Source organism: Lathyrus oleraceus, chromosome 6 (assembly GCF_024323335.1).
Source record: "Lathyrus oleraceus cultivar Zhongwan6 chromosome 6, CAAS_Psat_ZW6_1.0, whole genome shotgun sequence".
Taxonomy (NCBI): Eukaryota; Viridiplantae; Streptophyta; class Magnoliopsida; order Fabales; family Fabaceae; genus Lathyrus; species Lathyrus oleraceus.
In genome coordinates, this window is record NC_066584.1 from 308,696,240 (window position 1) to 308,717,092 (window position 20,853).

A 20,853-nucleotide genomic window follows, 5' to 3' on the forward strand; every position below is an offset into this window, starting at 1 on the left:
TCTTCTATGAAAAAGATACAAATGTTGACTTTGTAGCGTAGAGATGACTATAGGAATGATGGTATGCTTGTCAGGCGCTTGATCTCAAAGTAATTATGTAAGCACTTGTTAGTAGATAATAGAGCAAAAAATTTAGACATGTGACCAAATGAGACTTTATCATAAGCATTCATATAGTTACTTGATGATCAATCTCTAAGACGACATGTTAAAAATACATCTTAAATCCAATGTTCACTTTACAAAAGTGAATTTTACACATTCTTACTTTAGTATAAGCTTTTTCAATAATTTTCTACGCATGAAATAAACGATATAGAAGAATTTTTTTTCTCTTACATCTTATTATCATCAAAATTAAAATTAAAGATCTCATTCTTCAATCTACTTTTGTTCAACATGTATCACCATACTACTAAGAAAAGCCACTAAGACCAAGTGAAGGGTTACCTAGAGCATATTCCTCTGAGATAGGCTTCTAAGAGTTTTTTCATAACTTCGGTCTATCCATCAAGTAGATACGAAGGGAATTTGTGTAATGCTACCTGTCGTACCTCGAAAAAAGAATATAACCTTGTGAAGCGTGTCGCACGATCGCGGATGGACTAATAGAGTCTCCATCAAACTTTATTTATTCGCAAAAAGAGAAAGAGAAAATATCGATAAAACCCCTAAAAGAACGACTAAGATATGATCACCGCAACTAAATCGGATCCGGGAGTCGATTACGCAAGGGGAAGGTATTAACACCTCTCATGTCCGTTCTACTCAACGAGAACCATTTAATTAGTTTATGCATTAGTTTTAGCTTGAATTTTTTTGGCTTTCTCGAGTTATTAGAAGATTGCTGGTCTTGCTCCTACGTATCTCTGGGTGCGATGGAGAACTCAAGGATACGTAGTTCTGGATAGAAAATGTTTGTTTGTTGGTCGATTTTAGCGAATGCTATTTTGTCACAATCGACGGAAAAACATTGCTTGCTACCCAAAATAGTGGAGATGAGAACGTTTGCATCCAACCAAATGGATAGACATATCAACATTTATGGGAAAACGTCGCTAGCTTATTCACACATATAAGTGGATGAAGCATTGTCTTGCATCGTCTCGAGATAAAATACCTTTTGTTTATGAAAAGGGTTTGAAGATCGTGCGACGTGAGAAAAGAGATGTTTGATGTGTTGGATGTCTTTTTATGGGTGACGACGAGAGCTCGGATGGTCGAGAACTACATCTCGTATCCCAAATCTTAGGAGCTCGCGAACTACTGATAACTCATATTTTGTGAGTTATTTAAGCCTTTAATTCTTGAAGTTCTTAGATTTAATTTTATGTTATTTTAAGTAGGATGTTTAATTTTGATGTTTTTAGGTAAAATAGCGTGGAGCATAATAGGTGCTCCATTTTTAAACTTTTATGTGTTTTGTGTTTTGTTCATGAGATGTTATAGTTATGAGTTTTGGCATGCTGGAAGTGACAGTGGTATGAATGAACATTTCACAACAGGTTTTAATACCAAAAGATACTGGAGCATTCAAAGATTTCAACAAAGGAGAAATAGGGAATAATGTGAGTGTTTATACATTCATTTGTTGAGCTGTAAAGGTGAAGAAAAGGTTGATGCTATAAGATAAAATGTTGACGCGAGGTACAAGACAAAGCATCACTGCCTCACTCCCTGCACTACTGCACATTTCTGCCACCTCTGTTTCACTTCTCTACTGCATTACACCATATCTCCTCACATGCTAAGAGTACCTTAGCCTTGGATAATACAAAAAAAGGGAGAAAAAGGAAGGAAATGTGCTGGTTTCATTTGGGCCAAAGCATATCCAAGAAGCCCAAAATCCAAGACAACACAAAACTCTAGATGAACTCAGTGTAAAATGTACCCTTAAGGGAAAACGAAGGAGGTTCACATATTCAGAAAAAAAAACACACAGAAAAGAGCAAGTGAGAATCAAGAAGAGCAAAAGAAGGGTGAGAGTTTTGCACATCAGTTTGGGTAGAGCTCCGCATGATCTGGCATGACAGAGTTCGACTCTTGTTAACTAAAGATTGCAAAGAGACAACTTTATTACTTAGGTTTCTCATTTCTTTTACAGTCATTGTATTTTTAGATGTTAAGCTTACAAACTAGTATGCTTGTATTGGTAAGACTCATTATGAGCTAAAAGTCTTATTGTTGAGCTATGGGAAGTATATTAGTAGTTAAATCCCTTATGTTTTATTATGTGTGTTTAGTTATTGGTTTTATTGTTTGTTTTCATGCTATACACTTAGTTATTGGGCTGATCATCTTAGAACTGAGTATCAACTTGGTATGTGAGGAATCCATTACCAAGTGGATTAAATAATAAATATGGTTGCGCAAGTAGGATAAGAATATTCACTTAATTAGTTACCTTGGGCATAAGGAACTACAACCATAGGGGTAATGCATAATTATTTAACATGTATGTAAGTAATGTGAGACTTTGGAATTTGTTCTTTACTACTCACGCATATGAATATATGATGTAGGAATACACGTTGAGATCACATTTTGTCCCCACTTGTCACGAAACATCATATCATATAAGCATATTGGTAAAAAAATGCTAGAAATGGATCACTTCTCAACATGCTTCTTAATATTTACACAACTCTCTATTGACTACTAGTGTTTACATTCTGCTCACTGAACCATCACACAATTACTATATTTGTTACCTTGCTCATGCTATTCACAAACATAAAATATTGAAAATCAATCTAAGTTAATACCGTTCCTTGTGGGTTTGACATCCTTACTAATGTTATCACTTGCTGCAATCAAAAGCATATATACTTGCGTGTGACACCATTTGACCATCGAACAAGTTTTTGGCACCGTTGCCGAGGAGCGTGTCAAATAACATTTTGATTTTCTATTATCTTCGTTAATATATCATTTGAGCTTCTGACGTTTTCTGTAAACTGGTGTCATGACAGGTGTTTAGCTACTACATGCGCAAGTTGTTAACTCCAGAATACAAAGGATATTTTGAGCCTAAAAGGGCATTCTGATTGCTAAGAAAATTGCAAGCTACTAACCAACAACCAGACAACTTATTCCCTATCCCATTGGTGGAAGATTTTGAAGATTATATTGAAGAATAACCACAAGTGGAGGAAGGAGATCCTGCCATGGCAGAATGCGACATCATTGGCATTGCCAATGACAGGGAAAGGAACATCAGAGACTATGCAGTGTTTGATCCTAACGCAATAAATAATGAGATTATTAGACCTGAAATAATTGTGGCTCAATTTGAATTTAAACCTATGATGTTTCAAGTGTTGCAAGCCATAGGTCAGTATTCAGGATCTGCAAATGAAGACCCTCATCTGCACCTGCGACAGTTCTTGTCAAGAATGCTAAAATAAGGAATGAAACCACATCATTTAGGAAAGGGGAAGATGAGTCTTTATTTGATGCTTGGTAACGATTTAAGTAACTTTTAAGACAATGTCCTCACCATGCGATACCAATCTGAATTCAAGTAGCAACTTTTTTACAATGGATTGGTTCCTTCGTCAAGAAATATGCTTGATGCCTCAAGTGGTGGAGTGTTGTTATCAAATTCTTATGAGGAGGGATATAACTTGATTGAGAGTATCACTACCAAAACATATCAATGGCCTGTCACAAAAGCTTATACTATTTTAACTCACAAAAAACCAGTTGGAGTGCTTGAGGTTACTTAAACTATAGCCCTTGCTGCACAAGTAGCTCAAATTCATCAAATGATGAAGAACATGATGACAAGTCTTGGCACGACAACAACTAAAACAGTGAAAGTTTTTACTGATGCTTCAGAAGTTACCTATGTTTATTGTGGAGGTACCCATATGTATGAAGATTGTTCTACAAATCTTTACAACAACACCTACAATCCAGGTTGGCGCAACCACCCAAATTTCTCTTGGAGCAACACTCAAAATCAATTAAAACCTCAAGCATCTCAAGTACCACAAGTACCACTGGTTTCTCTACACCAAACTATGGAGTGTCAAATCAAGGAGGAAACCAGTTGGAAGGCATACTAAAATCATTCATTCAAGATACTAAAAACCAATTTCAAGCACAAGGAGTTAGTATCAAAAACTTGGAAAACCAAGTAGGGAAAATTTCCTCTGCTTTGAGTTCCAGGACCTTAGGATCACTTCCTAGCACTACTGAAACCCCAACTTCTACTTCAGGCACAAAAGTTGTCAAGATGTGCAAGGTCATTAAGCTAAGAAGTGGAAACAATTGTGAAGGGACTAGTGATCAAATCTAAACTCACACAAGAAATAACAGGAGATCATTATACCAACACCCATGGTAGAACAAGAAAAAAAGAGTTGCCAAGTAAGCAACCAATTTTGACAAGTTCCGGCATGACTTCCACACCGGCGGAGAAGTCTATTGTTGTGCTAGTAAAGAACCCTACACAAAAATTTGTACAAGAAAGACCCCCACCTCCTTTTCCTCATAGAATAAGAAGAGCAAAAGAAGAGCAATAGTTTGGAAAATTTATGGAAATATTGAAATAACTTCACATCAATTTACCTTTGATAGAAGTTATTCAATAAATGTCTAATTACTCCAAATTTATGAAGGATGTGCTAACAAAAAGAAGGAGAGTTGGATAATTTTCTACTGTGGAATTAACATAAGAATGCAGTCAATTGGTACAAGGGAAGTTACCACAAAAGCTGGAGGATCTTGGGAGTTTCACAAATCCTTGCAACATTGGAGATTCTTTTCGTGGGAGAGCCCTATGTGACCTTGGGGTAAGGATAAACCTTATTCCATTGTCCATTTTTAGAAAGGTTGCTATATGGGAAGCAAGGCCAACAATAATCACTCTTCAATTAGCTAACATAAGTATATGTTATCCACGTGGGAAGATTGAAGATGTGCTTATCAAGGTTGATAAGTTTATTTTCCAAACTGATTTTATAATCATGGATTTCAATGCTGACGAGGAAGCTCCCATATTGTTGGGAAGGCCTTTCCTAGACACGTGAAGAACTTTAATTAACGTGGAAAGAAGAGAACTAACTATTAGAGTAAATGGACATCAATTTGTATTTAATGTACTCTATTCATTAAAATACCCTGATGAAGAAATAACTGAATGTTCACTAATCTCTAGTTGGGATACCTTAATTCTCAAACAACTGCTGAAGGGTATTGACATGCTGAGGCATAACTTAAAATACTTGAGTAATGAGGAGATCATAATAAAGGAATAATATTCAATTCTTACAAGAAGGATTGAATCATTTGAGATCCTAGAGGTATCTAGCAAGGAGGCAAATATTGATTCTCCATGAATAGAGGCACCCCATGATCTGGAGCTTAAGTAACTACCTTCCATTTTATAATATGCATACTTGGAAGCAGGACATAAATTGCTTGTGATTATGCCTTCTGATCTTACTGATGAGCAAAGATGCCAACTCCTGGAACTTCTGAAGAGGCCCAAGAAGGAATTTGCTTGGCAAATAGCTGACGTTAAAGGAATCAGCCCAGTTGTATGCATGCATATAATCTTGCTTGAAGAAAATTAAAAAAAATATATCAATGAAGACCAAAGGAGACTCAATCTAGTCATGAAAGGTGTTGTGAAAAAGGAAATTATCAAATGGTTGGGCGCTGGAATCATCTATCCTATTTCAGATGGTGTATGGGTAAGCCCAGTTCAATGTGTTCCTAAGAAGAGAGGCATGACATTGGTTACGAACGAGAAAAACAAGTTGATTCCGACAAGGACTATTACTGGATGGAGAATATGTATGGATTATAGTAAGTTGAACAAAGCTATACACAAATATCATTTTCCTCTTCCATTCATTGATCAAATGTTGGATAGATTGGTTGGCAAAGAGTTCTATTTTTTCCTATATGGATACTCCGACTAATAACCAAATAGCCATTTCACCTGAATACCAATAAAATACCACATTTACATGTCCTTATGGAACATTCGCTTTTAGAAGAATGTCATTTGGACTATATAATGCACCAAGTACATTCCAACGATGCATGATGGCTATATTCTCAGACTTGATTGAAAGTTCCATGGAAGTATTCATGGATTACTTTTCTATTTTTGGAGAATCATTCAAGAAATTCATGGACAACTTTGAAATTCTAGTAAACAGGCTATCGATGTCACACAGGATGTTATGACATCCGATTCTGCGCAGACAGGAATGTAAACAGCAAATAAATGTAAGTGCAGTAAATAACACAAGGAATTGTTTACCCAGTTCGGTGTCACACACACCTACGTCTGAGGGCTACCAAGCCAGGGAGGAAATCCACTATTAGTAGTATTAATTCAGACCTTAAACCAACTGTTTAATCCTATCACTTAATACCTACCCAATGCAATTTCAATCTTACATTAAGATCAGAGTTCCTACTCACTCCCCCTCAATCACCTCAGTGATTACAACCTTTAATTAAGTTTAAAGATAATAGTGAAGTCACACTTCAAACAACTCTTGATTGTGCTTAACAACTTTAATCAAGATACACAGCACTCACGCTTAAAAGCTTAGAGTGACACAACACTTACAACTCAATGAACACCCTAGTCCAATGCAATCATCTAAGTGATAATTGCTTGGCTCACAAGATACACCTAATACAAAACACACACAAAAATACAGCAGTGAAGTATGATGGAACAATACAATCTTCACGCCTAAAAACTCCAAGTTGTGAAAGAAGGATTGCCATCCTTCTATATTGCAGCACTTGGGCCTTGTACTTGTATTTCCTAAAATTAAGGTTAAGCAAGTTAACCTAATTTCTACATATTAGGGTGCTAACAAATAGGCTATTTGTTAGGTTCATTAATTGTAGCTCAGTTGTTAGTTTCCTGGATTTTAGCTCAGCTATTGGATTCCTGAAAAATAGCCTGAGAAAAATACTGAAACAGAAAAACTAACCATCCTACAATTTAGCATATGCTGTCAGGAATGAATGTCACAACATTCAGTTTGACGTCCAAAACATATACCATATGCTAAGTCTGTTATTTTCCTGAAAATAGATTGTACTAAATGTTGTACTGTAAAAGACCAACCAGTCTATACTTCAGTATCAGCTTACAGTAATAAATGTCATAGCATTCAGTTTGACATTTAGACAATGAGTCTTATGCCAGGTCTGTTATCCTCCTGAAGAACAGACTGAACTAAATACTGAGCTGAAGCAGAAAAACCAACCTGCCTATTATTTAGTATATGTTGTCACTGATGAATGTCATAACATCCAGTTTGACATTCAGACAGTAGGCCTTATGCCAGGTCTGTTAGTCCCTTGATAAACAGACTAAAATAAATACTGAGTTATAGCAGACAACCAACTATTCTATACCTCAGTATCTGCTGACAGGGATGAATGTCACAACATTTAGTTTGACATTCAATAAATCCTGTATTAGCTAAACCTGTAGCATACTACTCAAGTATGTCATGACATCAGTCAAGACATCAGAGTACAGTTAGATGTTCTAACACAAAATGCAACCAATCAAACATCTTCAAAGCATGTCATGACATCAGTCAAGACATTATAGTCCAGTTAGTGTTTTACCATAAAATGCAGCCAATCAAACATCTACAAACTCCCCTTTTGGCACATTTTTGGCTAAAACAACTTGGCATCACAACAGAGTTCACAGCAGCGGAAAAACACACATCTAGCAGGGAAATTAACCTAGCTAATACACTCAGAGCTGCAACACACTCAACACACATAGAAGTTAAATAAAAACTTCTACCAGCAGCACATACACAGAAGTTAAATAAAAACTTCTAACAGCAGCACACATTTCTAACAGCAGCACACATACAGAATGCACACATCAACACACTCACACTCATCACACATAGGAGTTGAGCATCAAGTTGCGGCACAACCTCTGGATTAGAGGATCTTCACTATCTGTTCAAGCACATAATTAATCTGTTGTCCTGGGGCACAAGTGTTATTACTCCCCCTTTTTGTCAAAAATGTTGCCAAAGCAACACTTTAAATTACAGACCAAAGTAAAACAGAATTACAATGACAGAAACACAGGAAATGATTTAATCATCTGAATCAGAGTCAGCCTCATCATCAGGACTGGCATCCTCTTCACCCTCTACATTTTGCCTTGCAGCTCCTTCTGTAGCATCAGCAGCTTCACCAAGCACACCACCATCAGACATCTCCAATTTGATAATCAAATTTTCCAAAGTGAGCTTCCTTGCCTCTAGCTCTTTGCAAGTCTCTTTGAGTATGGCAATGACAGCAGCTTTACCTGGTTGATTGCCAACACTTGATGTCTCTCCTGTTGTCATGGCAATGTCAGGGACATGCTTACCTACGAATAGTTTATAATTGAAGGCCAAAGGACTCTCTCTTCTTTTCACAAAATCATTCTCTGTAAATATGTTTGGAAATTGATTCAACACAATGCCACATATGAGGGAAGGAAAGGCTATAGGCCCCTTCACACAGAAGCTTCCAGCATGTTTCATGGTTTGATCAAAAATGTAGGTTCCATAGTCAAACTTTGATTTGGTTCCAACAGCGTATATGAACTTTCCAAGCATCACAGCCACAGTAGATTTATGATTGGTGGGCACCCAGTTGGCAGCTCCAATTTTGTGTAGCATGGAATACTTGACACTGAGTTTGCTGGCCACCAACTTACCTTTCAGAGGCCACTTCCTGACTTGATTAGCAGTGATGACTTGACAGATTGTGTTGTCAGTCACCTCCAGCTCAGGTTGAGCTACATCAGTTCTTCCCAAATACATGTTGATTACTGAGGGAGAGAAGTTCACACACTTGCCTCGCACATAAACTTTTCTGAATTCCTTAGACTTTCCATCAGCACATTCCTCAGACACATTGACAATGAACTCCTTTACTAAAGTCTCATAGAACTTTGAGAGTTGAGTCACAGTTTTCATTAATCCTGCCTCTTGAATGAGGTCTACAATCTCCTTACACTCCAGGACATTCTGAGCCAGTTCCCTCTCCAAGGCCAGCCTCTTGTGATAGACATACTTCCACCTGTTCACACTAGAAGCAAAATGGAATGATACGTTGTCAATAGGTACCTCAGGGACACTAGCTGCCAGCTTGCTAGTGGTTGGCTTCTTCTTTGACAGAGATGTTGTGACATCATATGGGACATCTGAATCAGACTCCACAACAACAGACTTGGTCTTCATTTTCTTGGGCACCTCTTTACTCCAAGATTTTGTAGGACCATGCCCTTTCCTCTTGAGGGAACTCTCTGTCACATTTGGATTGGGAGAAGTTGCCACATCAATCTTCCTTTTTGGGGACCTCTGCACCACTGTCTTCTTTTCTCTCCTAGTCCTAACCCTTTTGGCTATGCTAGGGACAACTGAGGTCAACAGTTCATTATCAGAGAATTCTTCCAGATTAACTGTGTCAGCTTTAGGGTTGTCACTGACATCATGAGTGACACGGACTGCCTCACTACCCACATTCTCTAAGCGTTTGTCACTATTTGACCCCTCATGAACATCATTTTGCTCAGCCTCATCAGACACATCCTTTGCTAAGGAAACTGTATTTTCTTGACAAGCAGCATTTTCTGGTACAATCGTGTTTAGGGGAACTGAGACCCCAAGAACCTTAGGATTACCAGACAAAATTCCAGTTACCAAAGTTGCAATGGAATTGTGAACATACCTGGAGCCTTCTCTGGTTTGTTCATCAAGCGCTAGTGCTAAGGAGAAGCCTGAGACCGTTTCTTTAGGTCTTCTTGCATGTGAGGTATTTGCAGAGTCAGACACAGGATATTCCCTGTTAGGGTTGCATGATTCGGAGCTAGAAGAATCAAACATGGTCGTGTAGGAAGATGAGTCGGATTGGTGCGACATGATGAATATCTCAGAGGAGAGACGAACAGTTTCTTTGAGAGAAAGCTTGCAAGACTGAAAGTTGAAACGATGGAATAGGTAACGCTTGTTGTACGAGCAATATCTATTATTTGTTGACCAATCAGAGTGCACTATCAAGTGTTTAATAAGTTGACTTATTAAACAGTAAATAACTAACATCATTAGTTGCTATAATTTCTCAGAAGGACACATTCCCACTTTGCCCCTAACTTTGTCAAACTGAGTAGCATCCAATGTCATGACATTCTGAGTGACATTGTACTCAGTCTGCATCTGGTTCATCCAAACCAGTGGAGAACACCTGCTACCAGATGCTAGGTACTTAGCTTCTGCAGTGGACAATGATACACAATTCTGTTTCTCCCTTGCTACTACACCATTTTGATGAGGTCTAATAGGTGAGGATAACTCATGGCTTTCAACCTGCATAGGCACCATTAAGTGCATGGGCACCAGTTCCATAAGTTTGGCAGATTTTGAATTTCCCATCTTGGAATATGGCATCTTGGTTAGCTTGTCCACCTGACATTTTCCACAGCCTTTTCTTTCATCCATAAGCATATTTGGGATGCCTCTAACTTCTTCCTTGGATATGATCTTCTTCATTCCTCTTAAATGAAGTTGTCCAAGTCTTCCATGCCACAGCTTCACTTCCTGCTCTTCCTTGGATAAGGGGCACTTTGAGGAGTAGAGTGAGACTTTAGATTCCCATAGATAACAGTTATCTTTGGATCTGGCTCCTCTCATAACTTCCTGATTGCAACCATTCATCACCACACATCCTTCCTTAGTGAACTGTACATTGAACCCTTTGTCACATAGCTGGCTTATGCTGATGAGGTTAGCAGTTAGTCCTTTTACTAACAGCATATTACTCAGTTTTGGGACTCCATGACAGACCAGCTTACCAACACCTTTGATTTCTTCTTTAGCTCCATCATCAAATGTCACATACCTGGTAGTATGAGGTTGTAGATCTACCAATAAGTTGCTCATCCCAGTCATATGTCTTGAGCAGCCACTATCAAAATACCAGTCTTGTTTGGTAGATGCCCTTAGAGATGTGTGAGCTAGTTTAGCCACCCATTGTTGTTTCTTAACGGGGGCATTATACTTAGATGACTTATGCTTAGGTCTGACTTGATGTGTCTGGTTAGCAACCCATTGTTGTTTCTTAATGGGGGCATTATGCTTAGATGCCTTCTGCTTAGGTCTGACTTGAGGGGACTGGTTAGGATAACCATGCAGCCTGTAGCAGAAGGGTTTTATGTGACCAAATCTCCCACAGTAGTGACATCTCCATCTCTGAAATTTCTTCTTCTGATGGTTACTCCTCCTGGTTCCCTGATGTTGAGACATTGGTGGTGACTTCTGCTTGAACTTCTGAACTTCAGCCTTTGAGCTTTTGAGTTCAGTTGATGATTTCTCAATAAAGCCTAAACCAGACATGGTTCCTGACTTCTGTCCCACCTTTAGGATCTCTTCCAAGGTGTCAGTTCCTTTATTCAGCATTCTGATGGATTTTGTCATTTGTTCTAGCTTAGATGTCAGCAATGCTATCTCACCATTTAGGCCATCTATGTCTGTCAGATGCTTCTGTTTCTCAGCTTCCAGCTCCTTGATGAGTTTCTTCTTCTTTTCTCCTTGAATACATACTTCTGCACTTTTGACACACAACTCTTTATATGAAGCAGCAAGTTCATCAAAGGTAAGTTCATCTCCACTTGAGTCATCATCAGAGGCACAAACACTAGTTAGTGCAGTGACATGTTTAGCAGATTCTCCTTCAGATTCACTCTCAGAATCTCCTTCAGACCAGGTGACAGATAGCCCCTTCTTTTGCATCTTGAGGAAGGTAGGGCATTCAGCACTAATGTGACCGAAACCTTCACATCCATGGCACTGGATTCCCTTGCCTTGGGTGACATTTTCTTCATATTTTGATCTTCTACTAATGTCAGATGAGGAGTTCTTGACATTAGGTCTGCCCTGTTGATCAACCTTCTTTATGAACTTGTTGAACTGTCTACCAAGCATGGCTATAGCTTCTGAAAGGCCATCATTACCTCCAATATTTCCTTCTTCTGAATCCTCTTTGGTATTTGATACAAAAGCTATGCTTTTGTTCTTCTTTTCAACATCCTCACATAAGCCCATTTCAAAGGTTTGGAGTGAACCAACAAGCTCATCAACCTTCATATTGCTGATATCTTGAGCCTCTTCTATGGTTGTGACCTTCATGGCAAATCTCTTTGGCAATGATCTGAGAATCTTTCTTACAAGTTTCTCTTCATCCATTTTCTCACCTAAGCCACCAGAAGTGTTGGCAATTTCAAGAATATTCATGTGGAAGTCATGAATAGTCTCATCCTCTTTCATCCTCAGATTTTCAAACTTGGTGGTCAGCATCTGAAGTTTAGACATCCTCACCTTGGAGGTACCTTTATGAGTTATCTTGAGGGTATCCCAAACTTCTTTAGCCAGCTCACAGTGATGCACCAGTCTGAAGATGTTCTTACTTATTCCATTGAACAGTGCATTCAAGGCCTTAGAGTTTCCAAGGGCTAATGCCTCTTGCTCCTTGTCCCACTCTTCTTCAGAAATTTGCATACTGACTCCATCTTTACCTGTCTTCGTTGGATGTTCCCATCCTTTGTTGACAGCTCTCCAGACTTTGCTATCTAGAGACCTCAAGAAGGCTATCATACGAGGTTTCCAGTCATCATAGTTAGAACCATCCAGCATGGGTGGTCTATTTGAGTATCCTACATCCTTGTCCATGGTACTAGAAAGTAACTTCCCTAGATCTCACCCAGAAATTAACAGGCAGGGTGCCTGCTCTGATGCCAATTGAAATTCTAGTAAACAGACTATCGATGTCACACAGGATGTTATGACATCCGATTCTGCGCAGACAGGAATGTAAACAGCAAATAAATGTAAGTGCAGTAAATAACACAAGGAATTGTTTACCCAGTTCGGTGTCACACACACCTACTTCTGGGGGCTACCAAGCCAGGGAGGAAATCCATTATTAGTAGTATTAATTCAGACCTTAAACCAACTGTTTAATCCTATCACTTAATACCTACCCAATGCAATTTCAATCTTACATTAAGATCAGAGTTCCTACTCATTCCCCCTCAATCACCACAGTGATTACAACCTTTAATTAAGTTTAAAGATAATGGTGAAGTCACACTTCAAACAACTCTTGATTGTGCTTAACAGCTTTAATCAAGATACACAGCACTCACGCTTAAAAGCTTAGAGTGACACAACACTTACAACTCAATGAACACCCTAGTCCAATGCAATCATCTAAGTGATAATTGCTTGGCTCACAAGATACACCTAATACAAAACACACACAAAAATACAGCAGTGAAGTATGATGGAACAATACAATCTTCACGCCTAAAAACTCCAAGTTGTGAAAGAAGGATTGCCATCCTTTTATATTGCAGCACTTGGGCATTGTACTTGTATTTCCTAAAATTAAGGTTAAGCAAGTTAACCTAATTTCCACATATTAGGGTGCTAACAAATAGGCTATTTGTTAGGTTCATTAATTGTAGCTCAGTTGTTAGTTTCCTGGATTTTAGCTCAGCTATTGGATTCCTGAAAAATAGCCTGAGAAAAATACTGAAACAGAAAAACTAACCATCCTACAATTTAGCATATGTTGTCAGGAATGAATGTCACAACATTCAGTTTGACGTCCAGAACATAGACCATATGCTAAGTCTGTTATTTTCCTGAAAACAGACTGTACTAAATGTTGTACTGTAAAAGACCAACCAGTCTATACTTCAGTATCAACTTACAGTAATAAATGTCATAGCATCCAATTTTACATTTAGACAATGAGTCTTATGCCAGGTCAGTTATCCTCCTGAAGAATAGACTGAACTAAATACTGAGCTGAAGCAGAAAAACCAACCTGCCTATTATTCAGTATATGCTGTCACTGATGAATGTCATAACATCCAGTTTGACATTCAGACAGTAGGCCTTATGCCAGGTCTGTTAGTCCCTTGATAAACAGACTGAAATAAATACTGAGTTATAGCAGACAACCAACTATTCTATACCTCAGCATCTGCTGACATGGATGAATGTCACAACACTTAGTTTGACATTCAGTAAACCCTGTATTAGCTAAACCTGCAGCATACTACTCAAGTATGTCATGACATCAGTCAAGACATCAGAGTACAGTTAGATGTTCTAACACAAAATGCAACCAATCAAACATCTCCAAAGCATGTCATGACATCAGTCAAGACATTATAGTCCAGTTAGTATTTTACCATAAAATGCAGCCAATCAAACATCTATGAACTTGAAGATGATACCCTTTAGATATGAAGAAAGCAATTTGGTCTTGAATTGGGAGAAGTTCCATTTTATGGTAAAAGAAAGGATTGCCTTAGGGCATAAGATTTCTAAAGAAGGATTGGAAGTAGATCAAGTAAAGATTGAAGTTATTGAGAAGCTTCCACGTCCATCCAATATCAAACAAATAAGAAGTTTCCTGGTCCATACAGTATTCTATAGGAGGTTCATAAAATATTTTTCGAAGATCACAAGGAGTGTGGCAATGCGTTTAGACTATTGAATGAGGCACTTGTTTCTGCAACAATTATGAAGGATCTTGATTGGTCTAAACTATTTGAGGTAATGTGTGATGCTAGTGATTATGCCATTGGATTTGTTCTTGGAAAAAGGCACAACAAGGTCTTCCATACCATATATTATGCAAGTCGGGCACTCATTGAAGCTCAATTCAACTACACCACCACTGAGAAAGAATTATGAGCAGTAGTGTTTTATTTTGATAAGTTCCGATCATACTTGGTGGGCACCAAGGTGATTGTATACACTAATCATGCAACCATCAAGTATCTCATAGCAAAGAAAGACATTAGGCTAAGATTGATAAGATGGGTCATGTTATTGCAAGAGTTTGACTTGAAGATCCGAGATAAAAAGGGAGTAGAGAACTTAGTTATTGACGATTTATCAAGGCTCCTTGACAAAGTTCAGAGGCAAGACACAAAGGAAATCATGGAAGAATTTCCTGATGAACAATTATTGATAATGACTTATATCGTGACTCCCTGGTATGCTGACATAGTAAACTATTTGAACAACTGATATGTTCCACCTGAATTCAATTCACAAAAAAGAAAGAGGTTCTTCCATTCAACCAAAATATACTTATGGGATGAACCCTTTCTATACAAGAAATATGTTGATCAATTGCTAAGAAGATGTGTTGATTACCCAAAGGCACGATAGATCTTGACAGCATGTCATGAAGCTCCTACAGAGGTCTTTTTGGAGGACTCATAACAATAGAAAAAGTGATTCAATCAGGTTATTTATGGCCCTCTCTTTTTAAAGTTTCTCATGATTTAGTTTAGGTCCATGGTAGATGCCAAAGAAAGGGGAATATCTCTATGAGGTAAGAGATGCCCCTCACCAACATCTTGGAAATTGAAGTTTTTGATGTTATGTCATTGACTTCATGGGGCTATTTCCCCAATCTTTTGGGAATTTATACATCCTAGTTACAGTGGATTATATTTCTAAGTGGATAGAGGCAATAACAACCCCCACTAGTGATGTAAAGGTTGTGACCAAATTTTTGATAAAAAAACATCTTTTCTATACATGGCACACCAAGAGCCATCATTACTGATGAATAACCTCATTTTTGCAACAAACTCTTTGAAAGATTGATGGTTAAATATGGAGTAAAACACAAAGTTGCTACAGCCTAATTTTGAGCCTAAGATCCCTCATGGCATCATATCATTTGCTCAAAGCATTGCCTCAAGGATCATAGCATGTGTGGCTCCTTAACCCTTGGGTTGGGACTTGTGTGAGTTGGTTTGAGACCACCAAGCATGCTTGTATTGTATTATTGCTTTTCTTATTTTGTTTACTAACCAAAATCACAAAAATACGTCACTAACTCTTTTTGTTTTGAAGCTCAAGTGATCATGTGCTCCTATGCTCCTAGGAGGCTCTTAAGCTCAATGAAGTGGCTAGATGAAGATGAGAACAAGCATGACAATGGTTCACAAAGATCTAAATAATAATATATGTCTCCCAAGTATCTCAATTTGCCAATTTGATCAAGATAAACCAAAGGGCTTGAGGATTGTTTCCCAAGGAAACCCTAATTCAACTGTGCATTGATTGTGCCTTGCTCATGAAGCAATCTCAACCTATGATCAAATTTAATCAAAGTAGGTTCTTTATTTAACTATCTTATACATATATGAGCCTATGTGAGTATCCTCAATCATTCATTCATCAAGATTTGAAGTTTGGCCTTGAGAAGTTGACCAGTCAAGTCATCTGACTAAACTGAGGATCCATGAGACCTAACTTTTGATGTGTTTGTCAAATGAAGATGACCCCAAGAGAAACAATGTTCTTAAGAACCATATGAACAAATTTAATGTTCATCAAAAATCCATTTGAAACTTGGAAGGTCATCATTCATTTCAAAACATTATAGGTCATTATGACTGAAACCCTAATTTTGGGTCAACTTCCCAAGGACCTAACTTCCTTATTTTTTATGATTTTGAGGTGAGACCAATTTAACTGGAAATATTAAGATGTCTACTTCAAATGTTATATTGGATAAATTTTCATAATCCTAAAATAAACACATGTGATAATACAAAACATTATAGGTCACTTTGGACCAAAACCATTGAATTTGAAAAATGTCCAACTTAAAGTGCCCATAACTTTCTCATGAAAAATCCAAATGATGCAAAATATAATCCCAAATTGATCATCTGGAAAAGATCTACAACTTTGATGTTGGAGGTTTTTCCATTTGAGGCTTGAATCGTTGGAACAGAAGGGCTTGAAGTTGCTTGGTTTTGGCAAAAAAATTCAAAGGGGACCTAGACATGTTTTGCACCCCAAATTTCAAAGCCAGATTTCATAAATTTCCAAACTCCAAATGGATTTTTTCCCAACATAAATTTTGTTCCTTATTCAAAGAGCTTTCCAACCATTACTCACACCACCATGTTTGGATTCTCCATGTGGGACTTTCGAAGAGATGAATGTTTATGTGCATTTTGGCAATTCACATCATAACTTGAAATGCAAGCAAATACCAGGCCAATTGCACGTCCAATTCAACTCCATGTGACTTCAACATGCATTTCCATTCATCCTTGGGCTTTGCAAGTGCCTGTACAGGCCCATGCATGGAAGGTCCAATCTTCATGCACACGAGCAAATCACCTCATTGCATCAAGCTCAGCTATAAATAGAAGCTCTTCCTCATTCAAAATGAAACCTGAAAGAGATCTGAAACTCTGCTGAATTGAAACCTCACCCTCACTCAAAGGAATTTCAGTTTTCATTTCTCAATTTCATGCTTGAATTTCAACATCATTAGTTGATCTTCAAGTCTTAATTCCTTAGCCTTGCATCATCATCACATCTCCAGATCAAATTGGGATCAAAGGCTTGAAGAGATCATGATGTTCAAAGCTGCATTTCAGAGGTATATCACTCAAATGTTTTGATCTGGATCTTGCTATACAATGTGAATTGCTTGAGTTTGAACTGTTTTCTGAAGTCCTCGAGCAAGAGGCAGGCCAGTGGTGGTCTTAATTTCATGAATTGAGACATTTCAGATCAAACACCATGATCTTCAAGCTCTTGTCTCTCTTTAAATAGAAACATTGAGGAAGATCCAAGGTTACAGGGGTGATGTACATCACCCCAACTTCATTTTGGTACCATTGTTTTTCATTTTCATTAAGGTTGAAAACCCTACGTGTGGTGGCCGGAGTTTGTTCTCTGGCCGGAGAAGATGGTGGTTTCCACCACCATCCCCACGTGGGAGCTTCCAGGCCATTGGATATGGACAAAACGTTATAATCTCAGCCTTTGATTGTGTTGACTTGTTTTAATTACACATGTTGTGCGCTTGACCAAGGACCATGGTGTATCCGCGCCTCTGAGCCTTTGGATATGGGCCACGTCATTCAATGAACTCATCCAAGCGCTCTGGATTTTTGATATTTTCTTATTTCTGTTTTAATTTCTTTTAATTCCTTTTATTTTCAAAAATTCATAAATATTTTATTTGAAGTCACAAAAATATGAGACCAATGGCAAAAAAAATCTTGAAAAACCTAGTTTCATAATTTGATTTTTAATTATTTTTGTGACTTCATTTAGTATTTTTTGTGAATTATTTGGTTTTTGATAGTTTTTAATTCATTTTAAATACTTTTTGATATCTGAAAATTCCAAAAATATTTTCTTAACACATATGGATCATGATAAGTCTATGAAAAATAGTCTCATCAATTTCTTAATTTATTTGAGATTTATTTGAGATTTTAATTCATTTGTGTTATTTTTTCATTGTTTTTAATTAATTTTAAATAGTTTCTGTTTTCAAAAATTGTTGAGAAAATTTGTCAAACCTTGTTTGACCATGTTAGACCTATGAGAATTTAATTGGACTTGTTTAAGTTGATTTAAATTGAATTTGAGGTTTGACCATATTTTGTCCATTTTAATTTGGCATTTATTTTAATTCCAAAATTACAAAAAAAATATGATTGACTTGTTGACTTCTAATCTTCATTTCTCTTCTGTTTGCCTTTGGTTGATGATGATTTGATTCACATTTGACCATTTGTGTTTTGACATTTGAATTCTCCTTTTATTCATTTCATCTTCATCTCACTTCTTTTTATTTTGGCCAATGAGTTAACGTCTTATGGTTGGTCTTGACATATGAGAGGTTTAACCTTCTTTGATCCAAATCAAACTCAACTTGATCCAAGATCAAGTGAGTTACTTTCTGTCCAAGATAGGTTGCTTCTTGGTCAAGCAAAAAACCTAAAGTCCATACAAGGCTTTCTTCTTTTCTTTTGGCATGGCAAGTTGTAGGAGCTTGGCTTACTAGTCATGATCTCTAACTTGTGTTTATTTGCCTATCGTTTTATTGACCGGCCTCAGATAGGTGTAACTACTACATTAGTCCATTTACGATTGCTTAACATAGCGCTAAATTGTCTTATGACACACTAACATAACCACTAATTACTAACTTTAATTTGAGCATTTAATTTCTTGCAATTTACTTTAATGCACTTTATTTCTTGCTCATTTATTCATATTGGTTTTTACTTTGCTCACTTGAGCACATATTTTATGTTTATGTCATTTTCCTTTTGCTCATTTGAGCTCATTATTGTACATAAATATATTGTTGCTTTGTGTTTGTTTTGTCTTTGTTTGTGTGAACCCAATGCAAAAAGGAGAAAGGACTTAGAATTAGGACCTTACCTATGCTTAAAGAAGTTCAAGAGCAACTAGGCTTCATGCCTTTAGAATGCTAAATTGGTTGAAGAGCAACTAGGCCTCATGCCTTTAGAATGCTAAAATCTAAGAGTTGACTTCAAAGGACTTCCTTTCTAAAACTTATTCTTTGTCCATTCCTCTTATTGTATTGTGAACTTTTTCATGTTTGCTCTTGTGTGATAGGGATTCCATCTTAAGATAGTAAGAAGGACCATTGTCATGAATAGCCAAGTTATGAGAGACAAGCCAAATGGAGATCCCAGAAGCATCTTGAATCATCTCTATGATTTCAAGAAAAGGAACTCCAAGGGTTTTATCTCTTTCTCTTATCCTTGTATGCTTTAGGACTAGCCCTTCTCTTCTTCTCCTCACTTTAACCCAAGCCAAACTCATTTTGTGCAAACTTTGACATTATTTTCAAATTAGAAACCTAGGCCTTAGGCCTTTGACTTTTCAAAATCTTTCCATTAATACTCATTGTGAATGAACCTTAATTCAACTTTGACCTCATTTTATAAATACCCTTAACTTGTAAATACAACTCACTTCAAGTTGTTTTTGTGGTTCCAATGGCCACCTTTGTTAAAACCTTTTCATAAAACATTAGCCATAGGTTTGAGTTATCATAGTGGTTGATGTAAACCTCACCTTGTCCTTAGTGATTGGACTATAAGTCTTCCATACTTATTATAGGGTTAACCCCTCACTAGTATGTCGAAGCTCTCCTCACATGGTGGATTGTTGGTTTAGATTGAGTTTTCTCCCTTTGATAACAAAAGACCTTAAGGCTTTTGGTCAAATGAATTCACCAATCTTTTTGAGATTTTTACCCCGAACTACGAGGTTTTGATCCTACCTTTGTGATGGTACGTAGGCAATGGGTTTATCCATTCAAACAACAAAATTGTAAATATAATATATATATTCTCTTCTTATCTCCCCAATCTTTTGCACATATTTTCACAAATACCAAACTATAACACACATTTGCAAAAAGAGGTTCCCTTAGAGTACTAAGGATGTTTTGGGTGCTTAAAACCTTCCCATCTCATAACCAACCCCCTTACCTAGATCTCTGACATTTTTATTAGTTTTTCATTTGATAAAACTTCTTACTTGGCTTTTGTTCGCTTTTTAGCCTTTCCTTTGGACAAATAAAAGTGCGGTGGCGACTAGAATTGTATGCTTACTTTTGGTTTAGTCAATAAAGCATAAGGTAACAAATACCCCACTACATCTACCATCCTTAAACTAGTGGGCAAGCTAAATTGTCATATAGGGAGATTAAAAGAATTTTGGAAAAAATGGTGAATCCTTCTAGGAAGGATTGGTCAAGACATCTTGATGATGCTCTATGGGCCTACATAAGTACCTTTAAAACACCAATTGGAATGTATCCTTATAGACTTTTCTATGGAAAAGTTTTCACTTGCCCATTGAGTTGGAACATAAAGCCTTTTGGGCCATTAAAAGGTTGGATTTCAACGTGCCTTCTGAATGGCAAGCTAGAATATTGCAACCGAATGAATTG